General features: G+C 41.1%; 1 protein-coding gene across 1 annotated transcript in view; it reads left to right on the top strand.

The window, feature by feature from the left end:
• Positions 1-7,383: 7,383 nt before the first annotated feature.
• The window catches only part of MAPRE2 (microtubule associated protein RP/EB family member 2), a 138,227-nt gene continuing 120,694 nt past the window's right edge, over positions 7,384-24,916 (top strand). Inside the window, exon 1 of the mRNA XM_060243834.1 lies at positions 7,384-7,504. The gene's annotated coding sequence lies outside the window, so the exon portion shown is untranslated. The remainder of the gene's footprint in view (positions 7,505-24,916) is intronic.

Genomic DNA, 24,916 nt, shown 5'->3' with positions numbered 1-24,916 from the left:
TGACATCGGGCAAGCGGCCAAGAGAAGTGGGGGGAGGAATCTGCTTCTTTGCCAGTTTGCAAACAGTTTAGGATAGAGGACTTTTTTACCTTAAACAACAAGTCCAAATCTGCTCTGCCGTCATTTGCTATTAAAACATCAAATCGCTTCTCCCCTCTAGAAGACGAGTTAGAGCCAGCAGAAACCTGTCCTCAAGGGACAGTACGTGAAGTAACCATCTTTAGAAGAAGGCATCAACTTCAGCGGCAAAATATAAGGCTTTGATGTGTTTTAAGGTATCCAGAGCATGCTCTGGTCAGTCCCAATCAAACCCCGAGTTGGATAATGAGTCATCAGTGCAGCCCTCTATGGATGTGATGCATAGTCCCCTTAATGTTTCAATAGAAGATGACCTTCTGCAGTCATTTGGGAGCCTTCCAGCAAAAGAACAACAGGCGATCCTTGTAAGACTTGAATGTACTATGCGGCAGCTACAAAGGACAGCCGGGGAAATCAGTTCCTTCAATCAACCTGGATCCTGCAGGCAACCCCCTGTCCCCTTGTCCCCCATCGGCTGACTTAATTGATCTGACTATGGAAGCCTCTCTAACTGGCCCAAGGGCACCCCAACATAATGGCTGTATTTTCACTGATGACGTCAGGGTGTTAGAAAGGATATCCATTATCGATTGACTACCAGCTAGGGATGCCACAAGGAATATCCACATTGTCTCCTGGAACATAGCTGGGTGGAAGAGTAAAGTGAATGACTCCGATTTTTTGGACTTTTTGAAATCCTTTGATTGTGTCTTCCTTCAGGAAATATGGAAGACAGTTTTAGACTGACGGATTTTAAAGTTTTTAATCTCCCTGCTTATAGAACTCATTCTAAAGGTCGCAGTAAAGCAGGTCTGGCTGCTTTGGTGAAATCCAACTTACCATTTAAGGTGGTCCTCTTGGATCATTGCCCACCATTTGCCCAGGCTTTATTGCTGTCCTCTCCAGCACTGACTCTAATCATGATTAATGTTTATTTAGCCCCTTCTAATGGAGAGCTGGAGTTTGATGCTGTCTGGGAGAAATTTTCTGATTATGTGATGTCTTTGTCTCAGAAATTTCATACTGCTCAGCTCATGATTTTTGGTGATTTTAATGCTTGGCAGGCAATAATAATCAGAAATGGATCTCTCATTTTGGCTTTGAAGTGGTTCAATCCCTTCCATGACAATTATGTTTACCCCGTTGTTCTAAAGATGCTTTAACCAATAAAGCGGGTCTTAGATTAATTGAATTCTGCATAGCACACAATGATATAATATTTAATGGTCTCTCCAAATTTCCAGCTGCAACTGATTTTACTTTTTTTTCCACGTGGGGTTGCAGTGTGATAGATTTTTGTTTGGGTTCACCCAACCTTTTGTCATCTATTGATAACTTTTACATTGATTCGCGCATGGAAAGTGACCACTTGCCTCTAATTCTTTCTTTAAGATTAGATCTGGAGGTTAATATGGTATCATCTTTCCAATCTGTGAAGGCCTCTGAGAATGTTCTAAAAAAAAATCAAGTGGTCCCCGGAGCTAGAAAGGGAGTTTTCTTAATAATAATAATAATAATAATAATAATAATAATAATAATAATAATAATAATAATAATAATAATGTTTTATTTATATCCCGCCCTCCCCGCCGAGGCAGGCTCAGGGCAGCTAACAACATATCAATACAATAAATTATACAATAGGTATTAAAAACAGCATTTAACCTTAAAAACATTCCAGTTTAAAATTACACATTAAATATTTCTGGTGCTATTCCATCAGTAGATATGATGGTGGATCTCATTTAAGGCGAATCCATCAAGCGTTTAGTCAGGCAAAGGCCATCCTAAAAAGGATGGTCTTGCAGGCCCTGCGGAACTGTTCGAGGCTCCGCAGGGCCCGCACTTTCTTCCCTTTTTGACTCTGAAGCACTGTGCAGATTAAGGGATTCAATCATAAATTCCAATTCAGATGATACAGTCCTTTCAGGATTCTCATTATTAATTGATTACTGCAGTGCTAAAGCTAAACCTGTGATCTTGTCTAGGTCCAGTTTCTCTAGCTGGTTCGATACAGACTGTTTAGCTTAGAAACAAGAACTGAGAGCACTATTTAAAGAGACCTGTCACTCCAAAGACCCAACAAAAATTAAGGCCTATATTGTTTGTAAGACAGCCTACCTGGAGCTTATTATTTCTGCGCAAACATGGGTTGATTACTTCTCTAACATTTTTGCTGCTCTATGTGTATCCCCTCCTATCTTAGCAAACCCCACAGTTACTGATATGCCGGTCTGGCCTCCAGTAACTCTAGAGGAAATCAGTGATTTATTGAAGGATTTAAAAGTGGGTAAAGCATCAGGCCTTATGGCCTTCCCGCTGAGGTATTCACGAAGTTTGCCGATTGGTGGCTCTTGCCCCTTGCAAAATTGTTCTTTTTCATCGATCTGCATGGCTCAGTCCCAGACTCTTGGCTTGATTCTATAATTATCCCAATTTACAAAAAGGGGGGTTGGAGTTACCAGAAAATTTCCACCCCATTAGTTTATTATTTATAGTGGGCAAATTGTATGCCAAACATTTAGAACTCCAATTAACTGACTGGATGCGCCTAGGCAACATCATAGGTCCTGAACAAATTGGCTTCTCCAAAGGCAAATCTGCTATGGACTATTGCTGCACTCTGGCCTTCCTTGCTGAAAAATATATGCATATTGGGACAAAAAAATTCTATGCTGCCTTCATCGACTTGAAGGGCGCATTTGATTCAATAGATAGAGCCCAACTATGGATTAAGCTAGGTTACCTGGGAATGGACGCTCGTCTGCTGTTTCTCTTGAGGAAACTTCATTCTAATACTTTTTGCCAAGTGAAATTTTCTTCTAGTGGTGACTTGACTAGCAAAATCCCAGTGTTAAAGGAGGTTAAACAAGGTTGCGTGCTGGCCCCGCATCTTTTAAATTTATTTTTAACTGACATGGTACAATTTTTGAACCCTATTAATGGTCATCCGCCTAAACTAGCAGGCCGAGTGGCCCACTTATTACTTTATGCCGATGATACTACCATACTCTTTTGCACAAGTGTGGACCTGCAAAGGTATTTGAATGCCTTCTATGACTACTGTAATTGTAATTCACGCTCTATCAATTATGCCAAATCTAAAGTAGTTGTCTTTTCAAATTGCTGGCGCCAACAGAGATGGTTTATTGGCAACTCAACAACTGAGCAAACAAAAAAATTTAAATACTTGGGGATCACCTTTGATCACAAGTTAAGCTGGGTTTCACATCGTAACAACGCCATCAACTTGGCTAAATGTTCAGTTGCTCAAATTAAACAGGGCTTTTTTGCAAGGGGCAACCAATTAGTTCTGTCAGCAATTAAGGTGTTCAAAGCTAAAATGCTAGCCCAAATTCTCTATGGTATCCCTATATGGATCTCAGCATTTACCAGGAAAGTGGAGGGCATTCAAGCCTCATTCTTTAGACAAATTCTTGGTATGCCAAAATGTGTGTCCTACTTTGCTCTCTGCTCTGAAGTGGATCAGTCTTTGGTGGAGACAAAAGCCTGGATTGCAGTGTTTAAATTCTGGCTCAAAATTCACTTTAGAACAGATCCTTACAGCCTTCTTGATTGTATGAAAAGAGACTCATATATTTCATCCTGGTCAGCAGTTCTTATGTCCAGGCTTAACCAGTTGGGGCTAGAGGTTGATGATTTTTTTACTTCTGATGAGTCATATATCTTCAGATGTACTAAATTGAGACTGTTGGAGATGGAGGAAATGAAACTACGTCCAACAGACTCTTATATTTGCTCCTCAGCTTCCTTAGGTCTTTATGCTTTCTGCGGCAAAATGCCTCATTATCTATCAGACTTAACCATTCCAAGTCATCACAGGACATTTATGTTGGTTAGACTAAATGCGTTTCCCTCCAAAGTTTTACAAGGGAGATATCATCTAGTCCCTTTAGGCGACAGACTCAATTCAGCATATATTGCTTGATTGTTCTTTTTATCATAATCTCCGTAAAGATTTATTTTGCAAGCTTTCTTTCTCCCCAGATTTGTCTATTCTGCCACCCTATTATTTATTGAACAATTCTGAGGGAGAGGTTAGCGAGGCTGTGGCAAAATGTTTGGCTGGCATCCTTAAATTTAAATCTGACCATGTATGAATGCATCTATAAGCTTGGTTTCATTTTGATTTTATCTCCAATGTTTAAATTTTTATATCCTGTGTATTTTTATTTGCAACTGTTATGCCATTAAAGGTTTGGTATGGTATGGTAACTTCTTCTGAGCTGCTTTAAGTCTAGTTAAGGAGAAAAAACAAGTCGCCTATACTATGTTTATCATTTTTCTCCCCTCCAAGTACTAACCAGACCCACCCCTGCTTAGTTTCCAAGATCTAACAAGATCAGGCTAGCCTGGTCCATCCAGGTCACAGCAAAGTCAGGTCAGGGGTAGAGGTATAATCGTCTCTCTCTTTTTGCCATCAAGTCATAGCTGACGTATGGCAGCCCCTTGGGATTTTCAAGGCAAGAGACATTCAGAAATGATTTGCCATTGCCTGCCTCCATGTCTTGATTGACCCTGGTTTTCCTTGGTGGTCTCCATTCCAAACATTTACCAGGGCTGAAACTGCTTAGTTTTTGAGATCTGGCAATATTGGGTTAGCCTGGCCTATCCAAGTCAGTGTGCATAATTGTTAGGGGAGAACTGCCTGGAACCAACCAGTTGAGAAGTTCAGTTCAGCATAACAAAAAGAAAGAAAAGGAAAAAAAAGTTCAGAACTGCATTTTATGCCACTAGTGAAAGGACTGTGCTGATGACAACTTTTGAGATGGTCATGAAGGGAAAGTGTAATAATTAATGCTAACCAGATTTAAATCCCTACTCTGGACCAGTCACTCTTTTTGTGTTTAACCTTTACTCATAGGGTCACTGTCGTTCAGAGGATAAAATGACAGAGAAGGGATTAATTTTGTACGCTGTTTTGAGTTGCCATTGGAGAGAAAAGTGGAGGATGTTATATATTGTGTTCTGATTATGATTTAGTTTATTACAGTCTCAAGACCAGAATACAGTGTAAACATAATTTAGATATTATGATTGCTGAAGGCTAGAGTTTGAAGCATGCTTCCGTTACTCTCCAGGATCCTGATGCCTACATTCCAATTGGCTGTCCTCTTGGAACTGGCCAATCAGAACACAAGGCATTTCTCCAAGAAATGCAAATAAACCGTTATGCTTACTCAAAGAGCTGACTGAACTCATTTTATAACAAATAAATAAAAAATTGTACAACCTGGACAAATGGCTGCAAAATTAAATCAAAGTCTGCAACTTCAGCGGAGGCTGAGATCACTATTACAAATAAGCTTTATAAACTAAAAAAAGAAAAGAAAGTAAAGGTGCAAGCACCAGTAATTTCCGACTGTGGTGTGACATCGCATCATGATGTTTTCATGGCAGACTTTTTACAGGGTGGTTTGCCGTTGCCTTCCCCAGTCATCTACACTTTACCCCCAACTAGCTGGGTACTCATTTTACCAACCTTGGAAGGATGAAAGGCTGAGTCAACCTTGAGCCGGCTACCTGAACTCAGCTTCCCCTGGGATCGAACTCAGGTCATGAGCAGAGCTTGGACTGCAGTACTGCAGCTTACCACTTTAATAACTAATAACAGATAAAGAAGCAACTGTGTTTGTAAATAATGTGATTAAACGCAATCTCTCTTTGTAATGAATGCAGCTTTTGTTCTCACAGCTACTGCAGCATGTGATAGTCGTGGGGTGGCTCTGTTAACTTTATGTGTGGAGCTGGCTTCAGCATGCCAGTATAACCACTGAGATCAAAATCCAAGGCCTGCACATGGGGGCATATTCTGGACTGTAAGAAGCTGACACAGCATGGAGCAAATACAAGAAAGCTTTCCCTGAAATCATATTCAGAAATAGTTGAACACATACTATTATCTTAAGACCAACATCCCCTTCCCATCAAGATTTTCAGAAAGGCTCCACCAGTCAAGTCTGGCAACAGGTGAATGCGCTTAAAGTTAAGCCATCTATTTTTATCCAATCCAGGTTTGAATTGCCACGGAGCCATGGAAGTTTGATGGGTGACCTTGAGCCAGTTACATACTCTCCACTTGGACTACCTCACACGAGAATAATGTAAGCTGTGTTGTTTCTCCATCAGGAAGAAGGGCAGAATATCAAAGAAGCAAATAAATAAAGTATGTGCATTGATAGCTCACCTTTCTTATTGGGACTCGAGGTAACATGCACAATTGGAAAACAAAGAAATGAAGATCAGTATAATATGTACAACAGTTAATAGATGGATGATTGACATTAAGATGTACTATGCAGGTGCTTCTTTGACCCACTAGCCTTTGCTGCAATCTGTTTGGAGTTTTTTAAAATTTGCATCTAAGAATGCACACTTCATTCATTTCATTTTAAGACTCTCAAACTACAAAGAGGGCTCTCCCTCATGTCCACTAACATCTTTCCTTAACAGCATTTAAAAAAAAAATCAGCTGGGTAGCTGGGTTAGTCTGAAGCAACAGAACAAAGTTTGGGTTCAGTGGCGCCTTCAAGACTGATAAAGGTTTAATTCTGGGTATAAGGTTTCATGTGCATACAGCTTATACCCAGCCAGAATTAAACTCCGTTGGTCTTAAAGGTGCCACTGGACTGAAGAATCTTAGTTGACTTGAAAGCTTGCATCCTATGAGGCAACCGTTTTAGACTTGAACAAGATATGAAGCTACCGTTTATTATCCATCCCCCCACCCCTATCCTTCTTCCAATTAGTTCAGGGTGGTGTACGTCAGCCTCCTTGACTTCACTGGACTCTCCTAACAACCTGTAAGGCAGCTGAGAGCGTCTGACAGGCTGCCCCAAGGGTATCCACCACCACCAAGCTTCCAGGGTAGAGAGCGGGGAATCCAACGTGCCTCTCTCAAACTCCAGGCCAGCACTGGAACCAGTCTATAGCTTTGGGGACTGCTGCAAAGCTGTTGCCACTGAGCCAGCCAGAAGGCGGCTTCTTCGCCAAAGGACACCTCTCTGCGGTCGCGCTGACGCTGACGGTGGCCTCGGCTCGCTGAGGCGATGACTGAGCAAGCCGGAAGCTGAGGCAGGCTTGGCTGGGCGCTAGCGCGACAGAACTCTCCCGCCTCCACTCGCAGCCTCACAGACGCTGCCGGGTTCACTCACTCCGCCTCCTCCCCTTCCTCCTGCTCCAGGCTGGGCTACGATAATTGGCCCCATTTCCACTCGCCTTCCCCCGCTGCTACGCGCCAGGACCGCCCATCCCCAGAGCAGCCCCGGCTTGCCCGCCCGGGTGATTCACGTGGCTCTTGGGGTGGAGCGGCAGCCGAAGCAGAGACGGAGGGAGGGGAAAACAAAAGGCATCTGTCAAAGGCGAAGCGGCGCGAGTGGCGGCCCAGCCGGGACAGACGGAGCAGGTGAGTGAAGTGCAAGCGAGGCGACTCACAGCCCACCTCGGCGGGCGCAGCGTCAGGAATGGCGGGCGCAGGGAGTGACCGGCGGTAGGGGGAGCTCTCGGGCAGTGCCCGGGCGCCAAGAAGTTGCCCAGAGAGCCGCGTACCTGGCCGCGGCACCCCGGTTGCCTTCGGGTTTTCTTGGCGGCATAGACTGGCCTTGCCACGCTGGCAGCAGGGACGTGCCAGGCTGGAGCCAGCCTCCGCCAAGGGCTTGACGCGGAGCCCTTCCTCGGGCAAAGAGAAGCGGAGGCACCGAAAGGAGGAACGGGGAGGCTTTCTTGCCTTGGCAGGAAGGGAGGGACTGGTCGCTAGGCGCTGTACAGCTGGCAAGAGACAGCCGAGATACAAAGAAGCCCTGTCTGCAGAGGAGCGCAGCCGCTGCCAGCCCCAGCAGGAGTCTATGGTTAAAAAGCAGCCTGGGCTGGTACCTCCTCCCCCTTCTTGAGTTGCCAGCTTGTGAGTTTAAAAATATCTGGCCAGAAGCTTGTCCCAGGGCCATCAGGAGGTGGAAGTGGATGCCTTCTTTTACAGGCAGAACCTGGCAGGTTTGAACCAGGGGAAAGGTACGGTTGAGTGGGCCAGGATATGCAGGGTCAATAAGAAGATAACTGAACAAACAAATCTGAGCCACCTACCTAACTCAAACTGCCTGGTTTGTTCAGCAAAGTATGCTGTTCCAAATAGGCAGATAAAGTATTTTCTGTCTGGCTGCTGCAACCTATTCTAGTTGCATTAGTAGCAGTTGCATAAGTAGCAGTGTTGAATTTGGGCCCTGACTGCTTGGTGTTTTTATTTGAATCTTTACCCTGCCCCAGTACTGTTACCCACAAGACTGGATATTGTTTTTGGACCTGCCATAAAAAAGTGTGTGCCAAAGTCTGTGAACCTTTCTTCTAGACTTACTCCTGTCTTTCAAGCCCCCATTTGGCAGACAGAATCTTAATGTGCAGTTCTGCAGCCTATTTCTGTGTGTGTATGGATCTGTGAACTGTGGCACTAATCCAAGCAGTCTTGCTAGAAGACTAAACTGGAGCATCTCAAATTCCCTCCTAAATCAAACCGGCTGGGGAAGAAAGCAGGAGAGGGTGAGCTTCTGAGCCACTTCTGTAGATGGTGTAGCAGTTTTGATGGCTGAGTGCTTCCTCATACTTCACACCTCACCAACTGTCTGGTGTATGGGAGGCAGGGTTGGCCCTGCCACTAGGCAAAACTAGGCGATTGCCTAGGGTGCTGCCCTTCCGGGGGCACCAAATTGGTCACACACCCCATGTGATTCAGTGACTGTAAGTGCAGGGGAGAAGCCAGAAGTTAGCCTTGCCTAGGGTGTCAGACAGTCTAGGACTGGCCCTGATGCATGGGGAGATGACTCCCCAGTTTGAGAACTCTGCCATAGAGGAAACAGTATATACTTAAGTCATCTGGGTAATGGCTACACAGGTTTTCTATGGATAGCAAAGGAGTGCATACACAAATACCCCTAGCAACCTGGTATATGAGTATTTGATTTCATTGGGCACAGGGATTTACTTGCCAGAGGGATCTATTTTAAGACATGCATTCATGTTAGAGAACAGCTAAATTCATCACTCACGTCTAAAGGCTAAATATGATTTGGAGGTTGGGAAGATTAAGCTTCTTGTTTCACATATGCACAAGGGGATTGCAGTGTAGTGGGGGGATTACTTCAGAGTATTCTGTACAGAAATATCCTGAATAAACCAAACCCAGTAGGAATGCAGGTCCTGGATGTCATACAAATGAACACATCTGCAAAGAAACAAGTGCTGGCAGTTTACTCCTATCCCCTTAATGGTTTTGCATTATTAAGGCACCCAGAGCCAAGCGTTTGTATATGAGTTGTACTACTTCTAGAGGGATTATTTTCATATCTTTGGCTGCTGAATCTCAAGATTATTCTAGTTTAAAGTCAATAAGGACTACTGTTTTATTTAGACTAAATGCTTTTGTTAGTTCTGCTCGCTGAGGTAGATGAGAGTGGAACGGTTGTGTGTGTGTGTTTAATAAAAGATTCATTTGATAAAGTGCACAGCTGTTTGAACGAAACATTAACTGATGTGACCTCAGCAACTAGTTAACAGCCAAGATTCCCCTGTGCACTTATCTCCAGCTGGTCTCAGGGACAGTGGATATATAGGCTAGGTTTTCCTTAGAAATCTTGTTTTGCCTGTTGTGCTCTATGTCAGGAGTGGCCAACAGTAGCTCTCCAGATGTTTTTTGCCTACAACTCCCATCAGCCCCAGCCAGCAGGGCCAATGGCTGGAGCTGATGGGAGTTGTAGGCAAAAAACATCTGGAGAGCTACCGTTGGCCACCCCTGCTCTCTGTCACCAGGAGTAGCCACAGTTGGGGATTCTAGAAATATGTGTAAGGTGGGATTTGTAGCTAGGGAAAATACAGGAAAGAGCAATTTAGAAAACTTGAGTGGTACGAACAATTTTTATTTCATAGCAAGGGAAGTAAAGAACAGAATCAATGAAATGTTTAATAAGGTCCATGCAGATACTTCTGTTTGTGCTCTCTGCACAGACACCTGCATCTACTATAAAGAAACTCACATTCATCTTATAGTAAATTTATATGTGTGCCCAAAATTACGGAAGTCACTAAATGTGCACATGTTTTTCATTCTTGGTAAGCTTACACTAGACTTGGTCTCATATAATTGATTATTTGGAGTTAGGAGTAAGCCGTGAAGTGGCTAAGTTTGTGGATGACACTAAATTGTTCAGGGTGCTGAGAACCATAGATGATTGTGAGGCACTCCAAAGGGATCTGTCAAGGCTGGGTGAGTGGGCAGCAACGTGGCAAATGAGGTTCAAGATGACCAAGTGCAAAGTAATGCACATTGGGGCCAAAAATCCTAACTATAAATGCAAGTTGATGGGGTGTGAACTGGAGGAGACCAAGAGAGAGATCTTTGGGTCATGGTAGATAACTCACTGAAAATGTCTGACTGATGTCAAGAAAAGTCTGGATGTCATTTTGAGTTATGTAATAGTAGCATGAGTAGTGGATGTAAGAGCTTATGTGGTGATAACCTTTGAGGCCCAATAGAATTTAGGCTTATAGAAAAGTGGCTGGAGATCAAAAATTTAACTATGCAGAATGTTGAAATATTTCCTCTTGAGTACCAGAGGTACTGCCTCCACATGCAACCATGAGATCCGTAAATTTTTAATGCAAATTGAGACTCCAGAGAATCTACACTCTGTGCTAAACATTCGCTTCCATGTAAAAGTTCAAGGACAGAAGGTAAAGAAATGCAGTACATTGTATAATGTTACTTGTCTCCCATATCCAGTGCTTCACTCACACACCACAATTCTTCTTATTTATCTATTTTTACTGTATTGTTTAATCCTACTTTATTCATTGGAATTCATTTCTTAGCAGCCCAAGTCAACTTTATAGATATTTTGTGCCATATCCTGTAAACTCTGCTAATTTTGTGCTTGGCATTTGTATCTTTCTAAAATATGAGCAGTATCTTCCTCAGCCATCTGTGATGGACTGCCTCTAATTTACTATTGTCATCAGCAAAGTCTCTGCTCCATGCAATATATTCAGCTTCTTATATTCCATTGTGTGATAGCTTTGAAACTGCAGAAACTATTCAGTCTTCAAAAAGTGCAATTAACTTCCCAAGTTATATGCTAATGTTTCTCTTATTTAAATTCCCAGATTATTTTTGCTGAACAATATCTTGAATATTTAGGTTTGACCAGGGATCCTGGAGGGTTTTTTTTTTTTTGCCTCCTTCTGCACATGAAGCAGGGATTACTACGGTTGGGGGGGGGGAGATATTTATGAATTTCCTGCACTGTGCTGGGCCTGGAGGTTCCTCCCGCCTCTACAGTTCTATGAATTTAGTAGGTATCTCTTATATGAAGCACCTTTTTACTTTTTATGCTTCCATAATGTAGGTTATATAATCTTTTTGAAGATACAGGATATTTGCAGGGCGTGGCAGTAGGCAGGGTAGGTGGCTGCCTAGAGCACCACCCTGCCTTGGGTGCCCCCTTATCCCCCCAGCACTCCTCTGAACCTACCTTGAGGGCAGGATTGGAGGAGTGCTACACAAAGCAGTACACTCTTTGGAGGCTTCCTTGGAAGCCTCCGAAGAGCGGACTGTTTTAGCAGTGCCCAGCCGCTTTCAGGTTGAAAGCGGCCGAGTGGTGCCTTCCCATTGCACTCATCAGTGTAATGGGACGGCGCCACTCAGCTGCTTTCAACCCAAAAGCAGCTGGAGCAGCGCTACAACAATGCGCTTTTCGGAGGCTTCCAAGGAAGCCTCCGAAGAGCTGTGTACTGTCCATAGGGGAAAGCAGCAGCGCGGCAGCACTCTTGTGTGCCGTCTGTCGCTTCCCCACCTGCCCTGTGTGGTAACATCACTTGACGTCATCGCATTGCATGTACTATCATTTCCCCAATGGAGCTTGTGGGGGGGGCATGGCACAAGGGTCTGCCTGGAGTGGTAGAACCCCTAGCACCAGCGCTGGATATTTGTGTAGATAATCCTATTCTAGATTATTTGTTTTTGTATTTTAAGTATTTATACAGTACATCACGACTGATGGGTGGAAGGGTTGACCCAGGATTTAAGGTGTCACCTGGACTGGATGAGGTTGCACTCCCCTTGAAGGAACAGGTCCATAGTCTGGGGTGTTCTTGGACCCTGCCTATTGCTGGAGAAGTAGGTGGCAGCTGTGACTGGATAAGTAGGTGGCAACTGTGGCCAAGAGCACCTTTTACCAGCTTTGACTGTTTTGCCAGCTGTAGCCTTTCCTAGACAGAAAACATCTGGCCACTGTGGTGCACGCCTTGGTTACATCTAGATTAGATTACTGCAGTGTACTCTACATAGGGCTATCCTTGAAATATGTTTGGAACGTACAGAATGCTGCAGCCAGGATGTTGACTGCAGTCTTGGCCCACCTGCACTGGCTTTCAGTTTGTTTCCAGGCAAAATTCAAGGTACTGGTCTTGATCTGCAAAGTCCTATATAGTTTGAGACCAACATATCTGAAGGACCACCTAATCCAATATGCATCTTCTCAACTGTTATTGTCATCTTCAGAGGCCCTTCTTTGGGTGCCCCCAACTTCTAATATTAGTTGGGTGGCAACACAGAAGAGGGCCTTCTTGGTCATGTGGCACCAAAGTTCTGGAACTCTCTCCTCTGGGTGATTTTTCTGTCACCCTCTGTTGGCATCTTTCCCCAGCGAGCAAAGACTTTTTTGTTTTGGTTGGCATTCCTTCAATGATCTCACCTTCCTAATCAATGTTTTATATTTTGTATGCATTTAAATTCTGGTTTGAGCTCTTTTTAATATTGTTTTAATGATGTATATTTGGGCGGGGGTTATTTTAATAGTTTTACGTTTATAATGTATTTTATCATGTATGTTTCAATTTGTTAGCTGCCTCCGTGGCCCTTGTAATGGCAGAAAGGCAGGATATAAATTTTGTAAATAAAAAATAAAAATAGCAAAATTGCTTTTGAGGTGGCTTACTTAATATTAAAAGAAATATAATAGTATCACTTAAAATCAGGGCTTTTTGATCAGAAATGCACACGAACTCAATTTTGGCTGGCTTGACATTGGGGGGCGTGGCTTAATGCAAATGAATTCCTGCTGGGCTTATTAAAAATAATAAGCAGCAGCAGTAAAATTCAATAATGGTTAAACACATAAACATAAAACGGCAGCAGATTTCATTCACAACATTATATTTTTACAAGATTTCATGTTCCTGAAATAGCTAAACACTACCTGCACATCTTTTCAGCTGTTGTTAGCCCATGTTTTGAGGTTTCTTAGAAATGGTACACAGTTTATTATACTGTAGGGTTAATATATGAGGATTTATGGCCTTCAAAATCAGGCCATGAATCCTCATGTGCTTGGACCACACAATTAATTTCATACCATTGGTGCTACTTTATTGATAATTTCATAACCCACTCTATTGCTACAGGCTACTGTAAAGTGAATTTGTGATGGCATATATCCCAGTTGTACACCTGTCACTGTAACAATCCTTTTGGTCAGGCACATATTGGATTGTTCTGCATCCATGTGGAGGAAAAGGAACCTCATAATACTTGGCTATTTTGCAAGGCTTTGTGGTTGGATGTCTTGCGTAGTCAGCTCACAATTGCTGCTAAAACAACAAATAGGAACAAAATTGTATAAAAACTCTCCTTAAATTTTACATCAAATATATAGTGTAACTGAGTTTAATATCTCCCTTGGATTATTATCCTAGGATTTAATACAATTTGTTGTTAATGCCAAGAGGAAGAAAGAAGATTAAAAAGTATACTGGCAGAAGGAATAGGGATACTTCAACAGGTTGGCTTCCTCAGAGTTAATACCTGAAAACCTGGAAATAACATAGAAAAATTACCTGTTAGCGAAGGGTTTTATAGCCAGTGTCTGCACTTTTGTGAGATGGTTGCTATGACCCATGTGCTGATCTGGTTAGCAGGCTAATTGGAAATAGGTATCATTGATGTCTGGTTTGTGAAAGTTCAGCATGACAGCAAGCCAAGCACATATCTGAAATAGGCTTGCCAATCCCCAGGTCCAGTTGGCGGATCCCTTGGTTTTGCAGGCTCCTCCCTGACAGCAGTCAGCTGGCAGGGGGAAGCCCACTCCCCAACAGCCTCCATATGCTTTGGCAGGGTTAGGAGATGCTTGCAACTCTTTGTTTTTCCAAATGTGTATGTGCAGGGCTTTTTTTGTAGAAAAAAAACCCACCAGGAACTCATTTGCATATGAAAACACACACCCTGATGTTACCATTGTTTCACACAGAGCATTTTGTGTAGAAAAAAAACAGCAGGGACTCATTTGCATTTTAGGCCATGCTCCTGACTCCAAGCCATCCAGAACTGCGTTCCTGTGCATTCCTGCTCAAAAAAATCCCTGCGTATGTGCCTTTAAATCAGCCAAGAAGCGCTGCAGAGGGTCAGGATGAGCAGGCAGAGCCACATGGCTTGGAGTCAACCTGTGAGAAAAGCAGAGGAACCAGCACAGTCCCTCTGTTTGTTTTGGATTTACTTCAGAAGTTGCTTCTACAGTAGTAATAATAATAATAATAAATAATAACAATAATTTTTTATTTATATCCCGCCCTCCCTGCCAAGGCAGGCTCAGGGCGGCTCACAGGACATGGCGCATACCATGATTACAATAAAATACAGTAAAAGGGATATGAAAGAGTTAGCTAGAACCTGATGGTGGGAGGGAGAAAAACTCCACCCCCTAAGCTGCTCTGCTTTTCCATTCCTGTCTGAAGAAGCTGGTTGAAATACAGCAGATCATTACATTCAGCAGCTCTCAGTGAGTAAATTACCCCACTGAGATCACACAAAAGTGTGGGCTTGCAAACTGTGTAGGGGTTTTTTTGGCTACATTTTGAGTGAGTATGTGCGTGTCCCTTTAAAAAGCCATGATTGGAACTGCTTCCAAAGTCTGACAAGGGAACTTGTTGGGGTATGACAAATTTCACTTTCATTTAGTGGAAGTGCAGCTGTCAAGGTAGGCAAATAAAGAGGATAAGGCAATGAAGACTGTAATCAGGGGAACTGTACTGCTGTATATTTATTTAGGGAATGGGAAAGTCTCCTGGCTCCACTCCCCAAAATCTCCAAATATTTCCTGAGTCAGACCTGGCAACCCTAATCTAAAAGCACCAAAGTAACCACAGGGAAAGTCAAGGCATGTTGCCTAATAGCAAGAATCATAGCTTGCTAAATTTTGTTAAAGGGAAATTTCCTACACCCTAATAGATGCTACTATATATAAAGCAGCTGTAACTGTTGTGACTCTTTTACAAGGACTTTTGTGAATGGTGGAAATCCTTCCTATAACAAAGTTGCAAAACAATGCACACCTGTTGTCAAATTATACAGTGTTTTATTTTAGCTTGGGTTTTCCTGAGATGATACAGTTAAGGAGTAGCATACAACCTATTTTATTTTCCCTCTTTGAGGATTGAACTTGATATTTTGTGAAGTTCTCTTTTATTCTTATTTTAGACTTACGGGGTTTTCTTACAGTGCATTTTGAGTTATAAGCAGTGGAAACTTACCCACCCATATTTCACTTTTACTGGGGCAAAGATAGAAGCTATAGTTTATACAGTAAAATTCAGAGGTCCGGGTCCAACTGAAGTTAACTGACTAAATTCCATTGAAATTAATTGAACCAGTTATTTTAATGAATTTTAATTTTGTGGGTTTTTATCTTAGCACTCCTTTCAGTTAAGGGTGAAACATCCCATTAGTGAAGGAGCCTTTGCATCCACAGAATGTCCGTGGGACATTCCCTGCTTCAATAGAATTCACTACCTAGCTCAGTGCTTTCAGTAGGACTTAGACACCAGAGGGAGTGATCTCAAGGATCAAAATAAACCACCAATTTAAGGAAGAATCTGTAGCATGTTCCATTTAGCTTTATTATTAACTCTGAAATCCTGTTTCCTACAGAGGCACATCTACTAATTGCACCAATAATCGCTAAACAGCTGTACATTTTAGAACATGCACTGTAGCCCTTTTTTCTTCTTTTGCTGTCAAGTCATATCTGACTTACTGGGTTTTCAAAACAAGAGACATTCAGAGGGATTTGCCATTGCCTGCCTCCATGTTGCAACCCTGGGCTTCCTTAGTGGTCTCCCATCCAAATATTAACCAGGGCTGAGCTTGCTTAGCTTCTGTGATCAGAATAGCCTGGGTGGTCCTGCTCAGGGCACTGCAGCCTTTACAGCAGCAATTATAAGCTTACAGTGCACACTTAAGTTGGAAGAAACACACCTTGTTGCCCTTATATGCATGATCTCTATCCTGCGTTGTGTTCTAGTTTAAACTGCAGAACCAGTTTAAAACACTGTTGATTCTTTCAATTGATGACATAGGAATTAATAGCTTCTGTCCTAGATTTAAAAAATTGGATTATGCCTTTTGTAGCACAGCCATTTTGTTGGAAACATAGCTCATTGAAAAGGGAACACCATTATCAAACTAGATTCAACTGGGTAGCTGTGTTGGTCTGAAATCGCAGAACAAAATCTGAGTCTAGTGGCACCCATAAGAGCAACAAAGTTTTACAGGTTTCTCTAGTTTGTGATTCTTGATGTCAGATTTGTGTCCATTTATCCTTTGATGTAGTGTTTGACATCATATTAAGCCATTAAATACCAACAATGCCCTTGAGTTCTCTACATAGGGCAACGTGTAGGACCTCAAAGCAGCTGTTTTATTGCAAAGGAACTTTAGGAACATACTAGAAAGGGAAATTGCTGAGTTGCAAGTTACTAGAACACTCAGAACAATGGAATCCCCAGGACTTAACAGAGATACTGTTTTCTTATCTCACTATGTATGCTGACCTCATTCAGCCCTTACATCTGTATTCTTAGCAATCCTCCAGGGGGGCCATATTTCCTCTTTATTTTATTTCCTATTTGAGATAATAGTAGAATAGTAAATCTAGGACAGAAACTATTAATTCCTGTGTCATCAATTGAAAGAATCAACAGTGTTTTAAACTGGTTCTGCAGTTTAGAACTAGAACACAACGCAGGATAGAGATGAATAGTAGAATGTAATGTGATTTGGAATGGTAGATTGACTCATATTTCTCTGAACAGGGGAGATAAATCTATGCAAACAGTCACCCCACTTCAAAGAAGATGAAGCTGTAAGATTGCCTACATGCTTGAGAGGAGACAGATGAAATATAAAATCAGGGTTGCAATTAATTCCTCTCAGCATGCCACAATTAAGGATACACTGATTTCCAATTTAGACATATTTATTTCACTCACTATGTTTCCCCACCCCCTGGAACTGAACCCAGGTAAATGGTACCATATAAACTAAACTTGTTATTCCTGACTTTCATAAACATCATCATTATGTTGCATGCTAATTTACTACTCACCTTTGCCTATATGTATGGACTGCGGTAAGAAACAGGCTCTGGTTTATAGGCAATGACAACAAAAAATGTATATGCACCGAAGAATAATGTCATATATTCAAGCAATACACAGTTACTATATATCCTGCATCATATAAATAACACAGAAAAAATTAAGGTACACTTATTAATACACACTGACCATACTCCCTTTTCCCCCATCAATCACAATAGCCACGTTCCCAGGATCCTATAGACAATGTCTCTTTAAATCCACGTGCTGGAGAGTTCCGGGCCACATCACCTTGATCTCAGCGGGGTCTGCGGGTTCTGCTGCTTGTGGCCCCCCTGAATCAGGCAAGGGTGTCAAAGAGGCCCTGAAGGGGTCTCTTTTCGGCATGGGGTTTTTACAGCAAGACGGGCGCAACGGCAGTTGTTTCTGTTCTCTCTATATGCCCTGAAGCTCTCCCTGTCATGATTGCCATTACAGCAGCAAGAGGTGAAGGCCCGATCGCTTGCTTCTCTTCTCTTCAATAAGCTTTTGATCTATCACTTCTCTACCTCAAGCATGACAATTCTACATTGCAAGTAAATAATAACAGGGTGGAAGAATAGATAAATCTGGAGAGAAAGAAAGCTTGCAAAATAAATCTTTACGGAGATTATGATAAAAGGAACAGTCAAGCAATATATGCTGAATTGAGTCTGTCGCCTAAAGGGACTAGATGATATCTCCCTTGTAAGGTTAAAACAGATAAAAAGAAGTACTTCTTCAATTAAGTCAGCCGATGGGGGACAGGGGGTTACCTGCAGGATCCAGGTTCATTGAAGGAACTGTTTTTCCCGGCTCTAAAGACCTTTGCAGCTGCTGCTTAGTACAGTCAAGTCTTACGAGGGTCACCTGTTGTTCTTTTGCTGAAAGGCTTCCAAATGACTGCAGAAGGTCATCTTCTATTGAAACATTAAAGGGGGTTAAACAAGGTTGTGTGCTGGCCCCGCATCTTTTAAATTTATTTTTACTGACCTGGTACAATTTTTGAACCCTATTAATGGTCATCCGCCTAAACTAGCAGGCCGAGCGGTCCACTTATTACTTTATGCCGATGATACTACCAAGACTTGACTGTACTAAGCAGCAGCTGCAAAGGTCTTTAGAGCTGGGGAAATCAGTTCCTTCAATTAACCTGGATCCTGCAGGCAACCCCCTGTCCCCCATCGGCTGACTTAATTGATCTGACTATGGAAGCCTCTCTAACTCTCAAGGGCACCCCAGCATAATAATAATAATAATAATAATAAATTTTATTTGTACCCCGCCCTCCCCCGCCGAAGCAGGCTCAGGGCGGCTAACAATACGGCTGTATTTTCCATAATGGCTGTATTTTCACGGATGACGCCAGGGTGTTAGAAAGGATATCATTATCGATTAACTATCAGCTGGGGAAGCCACAAGGAATATCCACATTGTCTCCTGGAACATAGCTGGGTGGAAGAATAAAGTGAATGATTCCGATTTTTTGGACTTTTTGAAATCCTTTGATTTTGTCTTCCTTCAGGAAACATGGGTGGAAGACAGTTTTAGACTGACGGATTTTAAAGTTTTTAATCTCCCTGCTTATAGAACTCATTCTAAAGGTCGCAGTAAAGCAGGTCTGGCTGCTTTGGTGAAATCCAACTTACCATTTAAGGTGGTCCTCTTGGATCCTTGCCCACCATTTGCCCAGGCTTTATTGCTGTCCTCTCCAGCACTGACTCTAATCATGATTAATGTTTATTTAGCCCCTTCTAATGGAGAGCTGGAGTTTGATGCTGTCTGGGAGAAATTTTCTGATTATGTGATGTCTTTGTCTCAGAAATTCCATACTGCTCAGCTCATGATTTTTGGTGATTTTAATGCTCGGATAGGCAGTAATAATCAGAAATGGATCTCTCATTTTGGCTTTGAAGTGGTTGAATCCCTTCCAGTACAATTATGTTTGCCCCATCATTCTAAAGATACTTTAACCAATAAGGCGGGCCTTATTGAATTCTGCATAGCACACAATGCTATAATATATAATGGTCTCTCCAAATTTCCGGCTGCAACTGATTTTACTTTTTTTTCCACACGGGGTTGCAGTGTGATAGATTTTTGTTTGGGTTCACCCAACCTTCTGTCATCTATTGATAACTTTTACAAAAGAAAATCAAAATGGAACCCTATGGCATAGTTAAAAAAGAAGACTGGAAATGGAGACTGACTGAAGTTATGTTGAGAGGAACAAAGGCTGTGGAATTTTTCCCACTTTCTTCGAGAGGGGTGACTGCATTAAGAAGCAAGAAGGTGCATTTTAACCAGAAAATCATGATGTGGAAATCTTTCAGAAAGAAGAGCCTCCTGAACTAGATCCCTCTCTGTGGATAGTTGGATATGGACTTTGTAAGAAAATCTGATATGTGATATTAGGCTAAGTGAGATTCTTTTTTCTTTTTTGGGGGGGGCTATAATAAGTTGTCTAAAATAATATAGATATAAAAGCTAAAGAACTAAAAAATCTTTGAAAATAATTTTATGTAATAATAGTTAATCTAGATAAATTTTTAAGAAGGCAGACAGCAAAATTATTTGATAAATTGGTGAACTTGTCTTTAACAGATAATGATATTAGCTTTTTATGTTTGTTATTGATATGGGTAATCCTACAAGTTAATCTATTATTGTTAAAAGGGTAGACAATAATTATTTTGTAAATTAGTAGATCTCCTAATACGTTTGTTTGAAGAAATTGTCTATAATAAGATAGATAAATTATTGTGCTCTATTTCTAGCCTGTTAAAGATAAAGATATTGGTTTCAGATTGTATTAAGGAGAGAAAAATGTATATTAGTTATAAATCAGGAGATAGATTTCTTTTTAGCAAGAAGGGTTTCTTGAAATGTCTATCTTCGTGGGTAGTTGGGTATGGAACTCTCAATAAAATAGGCATGTGATTTTTATTTTTGGGTTATAATAAGTTGTTTTTTCTAGACCAATAGGGTTATAAGAGTTGGAGTAATTGTTAAAAAGGCAGACAGCACAGTTATTATGTAAACTGGCAGATTTGTTTTTAGTATGCCTTCCAGGAGAAACTGTTTATATTGAGATAGATAAAATACTATGTTGTATTTTTCTTTTAGCTTCTTAAGGATAAAGATATGCATTTTTTGTGTTTATGTTAATGAGGATATTCTTAAACTGACAAACTAGTCTGTTTTCAACATGGTTAAGTCAAATCAGCCACTTCCATGTTGAGATTGCTCTGACTTGTTTATACTTGTGTTGAAGAAGAATTGTTTAGACTTGTATTGCAAATAATAGTTTAGTAAAAATGTTTTATAATGAAAGATAAAGATGGTAAAATATATGGAGAACTCTATACTTGCAGGCAGAACGAATTGGATATTTTATTTGGAGGTAGAATTATAACTGATATATTTGTACTTTTCTTTTTCTGCTTTTCCCATTCTGTATATGCCCTTCCCCCCTTTTATGTATCTATGCTTATGCTTCTTCTTTTTGTAGTTAAAAACAATAAAAATTATAAAACTGGATAGGATAAAGCCACGTGCTGACATTGCTTCTCCAGAAAGTAACAGCTTGCTTATGCGGAACGTCTGTGCTACCGCTGGCCAGTATTCTGGAATCAAGCATGTAGAACAGAAGAATCCACAAGAAAATATGAACACAAAAGAGAGATAGAGAACTCATCCTTTCCTGGACTTCCCAGTGGTTTTGATAATCTTCGTCTGCTCAATCTCTCGCAAAATCACACTAATTTTTCTTGGAGCTATTGCAATATAAAAATAATTATGATTTTTTAAAAAACCATATATATATATATATATATATGTACCATATATGCCATGTTCATATCTAGCATCAATTAACTCACCCACAGAGTAACAACTCACTCACACAGATCAATGAATAGTCTTCAAAATTTTCCAATACCTCCAAGATAAATTATTGTGATTTTGCGAGATATCAAGCAAATGAAGACTATCAAAACCATCAGGAAGTTCTGGAAATCATGAGTTCTCTCTCTCTCTTCGGTGTTCATATTTTCCAGTAGATTCTTCTGCTCTAAGTGCTTTATTCCAGAATATTGGCCAGCAGTAGCACAGATGTTGTTCAGCATAAGCAAGATGTTGCTTTCTGAAGAAGTTACTATAGCAAGAATACTTTATGCTAAATATTGGAAGACGACTATAATACCAAACAGGGAGGAATTTATTGCAAAATTATTAGAAGCTGCAGAGATGGATACGCTGACCACAAGACTACAAGAGGGTAATATGCAAAAATGTAAGGAGACCTGGAATCCAGTTTATCTTTGGGTGAAAGGTAAAGGATTAGATTTGGATTAGATATGGAGTAATAGAGTTTGTAAATTGATGGACCCCGAACGCTCCTTGTATGATTGGGGAGTGAGAATGTGTTTGTTGATAGGTGGGATCGTGGCTGGTATCTATGTTGTTTATGTTACTTTGTTGCTTGTTAATAATGCTGGGAACAGTAAGCAAAGATCTGTGTGGGACTAAAGGGCTTCTAAGAGATGGGACAAGACAGAAATGATGGTTGCCAATAATCAAAGTGAACCATGTGCAGATTAATGCCAATGCACTACTAAAACAATCATGCAGGATGCCCCTGTATATACACTGATGACTTACTGTGAGACTTCATGTGTGCCACTTCCTAATAAAGAACTCAGTACAACAACAAAAAAAAAAAGAGACAGTGTCATATAGGATCCAGGGAACATGGCTATTGTGATTGATGGGGGAAAAGGGAGTGTGGGGGAAAAGGGAGTGTGGACAGTGTATCAATGAGAAAAGTGTACTGTGTTATTTATATGTATGGACTGACAGATTCTGTTTCATTGTATCTGAGGAAGTGTGTGTGCACATGAAAACTCGTACTTTGAATAAAACTTTGTTGGTCTTAAAAGTGCCATGGGATTCAAACTTTGCTCTACAGTTTCTAAAAGAAAAAGATGTTTGAAGGTAGAGGAAGAGTATGATTGATGCTCTGAGAGTTTTTGTTTCACCCTGAAGACTAGGAAAGAACATTAAAGAGATAAAATTGTAGAGGGATGGAAGGCCAAGCAACATTTATTTAACATCTCATTATGCATACTAGTGCTTGGAATATTTGGTAGCTCCCCAACTGTACTTTTGAAACCCTTATTTCAAAATAAAAATATGCATGTCATTCCCAGCCTGATCAATTACTGCCATGTTTTCCCCCTCCATTTCTGAGCAGCTGAGTATACAGCCAATGGAACTTGCTGCTTTTTTGTTTAAACTGAATCTCATAAGTTATAGTTAGAGAAATATTTTAAAGCCTCTGTTAAAGCCATCAGCACTTCTGTGGCCCCTCTCAAATGCTATGGATTCCTTTTAGGGAAGTTTACAAGGAGCTGATAATTGCTTAGAGGTGAAATGGAAAGAAAGGCTGAAGACAGACATGCACACTCTGTCAAGAACCGATATTTCACAATAATCAAGCGTTTGTTCTTTAATCAAAGACTTGTTTTATTGTAAAACTCCATAGCTTGCTCCAAGGACGGATTTCTTGGAAGTAATGGCATACATAGTATTGAATAGTATCTTATAGGCAAACTTCAAAAGGCAGGGTTACAGATAACTTCAAAAGAATAACATAAAGATGTAAATTGAGTTGAGGGTTCAAAGGTTACTTTCTAGTATCTCTTTTATGGTTAAGGAATGTTAGCTAATGACAACATCTCCATTTCTCACACATTCTCTGCAAGCTGATAAGGCATGGCTGTGTGAATCTGGGGGAGAGGCATTCTACACCATTAATACAAGGTTACACTAAACATCCTGGGTCCAGATGGATTTATTATGCATGGGGGGGGGGAGGAAAAAGGGGGAAAGAGAAAGGGGAAAAGAAAAAGGTGATACTCTGCTGTAAATCTGGCCTGTTTACTAGATACAAATAAAACCAGCATTTAGAAATAGCATGCTTGACACACTCCCTACATTCTCAGGCTTTTCTTTTCATGACAAAGAATGTGTGACCAAACTACTTTCATCACACTTAGAATGTCTGTCTCTCTTTGCCAGGGTTTTTTGTGAACAGTAGTGCACAGGAACATAGTTCTGGCTGGCTTGGCATCAGGGGATCTGGCCTAATATGCAAATAAGTTCCTGTGGGCTTTTTCTACAAAAAAAGTCCTACTCTTCACCTTGATAGGTAGAAATTTCTTAGTGAACAAGAATTAATGCCAGTCATTCTGGGCTCCACTTTTTCAGTAATATACCTTCAACCTTATAAAGTTAGAGTCCAGTAGTATCTTCAACTTTGTACTAGATGTCTCCAGTCAGAATGCAACACACCTTGAACCTGTCAAAAGGGGGGATCTGCTGTTCTTACAGCCAGTGAATATCAAAATGAAATCTATGTTATTGTTCCTGGAGGTTACTTTGAGCCAGACTTCAGGCTGAACTGTGATGAATACTACTGTCCATTATAGCTATTACTGCCAAATGCCCATAGGAGTGGATTGAGGTTTTTGATAATTTACTGAAAGAGAAAAATGGGTGGGAGGGTAGACAACAATTGAAACTGCCCACAATTTAGATTCAAGTATGTTTAAAATTCATGTTCTCATCACTTCCTCTAAATAGGATAGTAACAAAGTAAGGTTTGCCATGTTCATTACCATTTTGAAAAACTATCTAGCTTACATCAGGAGGAGATTAAAAAAACCAGGGCTAGATCTAGTCTTGGGTGTGTTTCAGGACATAGACTGACAAGCGCTTGCCTTGCTTCTCTTCTTAGGGTGTGTTGGTCAGGAGTTAATTAGCCTATATGAAAGCATTCTCTTATCTTCCAGCTGCATAAGCACTTTCTGTTTTATAAGTATGGGTAAGAATGAAGTCTGACTTTAAAATAGTTTTTCTTGGCAATCTTTCAGCTGTCTGGTGCTTGTGTTTTCAAGGTTATGTTACTAATAATAGCCTATCAACAATGTGTGCCAAACATTGTACAGAACCCAGAAATGACAGAGTTCTTGGCCAGTAGGTTTATAATCTAATGACCATGACAAAAGAAAAGGTCTGTATTTGATGAGGGAACTATGGAGTTGGGGGAGTAACTGGTGCTAGTTAGAGCAGAATGGAAAAACCAGTGTGCCCCCCCACCCCCCACCCCAATTTGAGATAGGATTTAAGGAAAGGGAGATAACTTTTGGATAGCACAGAATAAGCTTTTAAAGGGAACATCCTCATTCAGAGACAGTAAAACTCTAAATACCAGTGCAATAGGCAACACCAGGGGAGGCCTCTATGTCCTGTTGTTGGATTTCCAAAAGAACTGATTGACTACTATGTGAGATAGGATGCTGGACTAGATGAACCACTGGTCTGATCC

Source organism: Heteronotia binoei, chromosome 7 (genome assembly GCF_032191835.1).
Source record: "Heteronotia binoei isolate CCM8104 ecotype False Entrance Well chromosome 7, APGP_CSIRO_Hbin_v1, whole genome shotgun sequence".
NCBI classification, from domain to species: Eukaryota; Metazoa; Chordata; class Lepidosauria; order Squamata; family Gekkonidae; genus Heteronotia; species Heteronotia binoei.
Note: the sequence above shows the minus strand (reverse complement) of the source record. Positions and strands in the feature narration are given on the sequence as shown.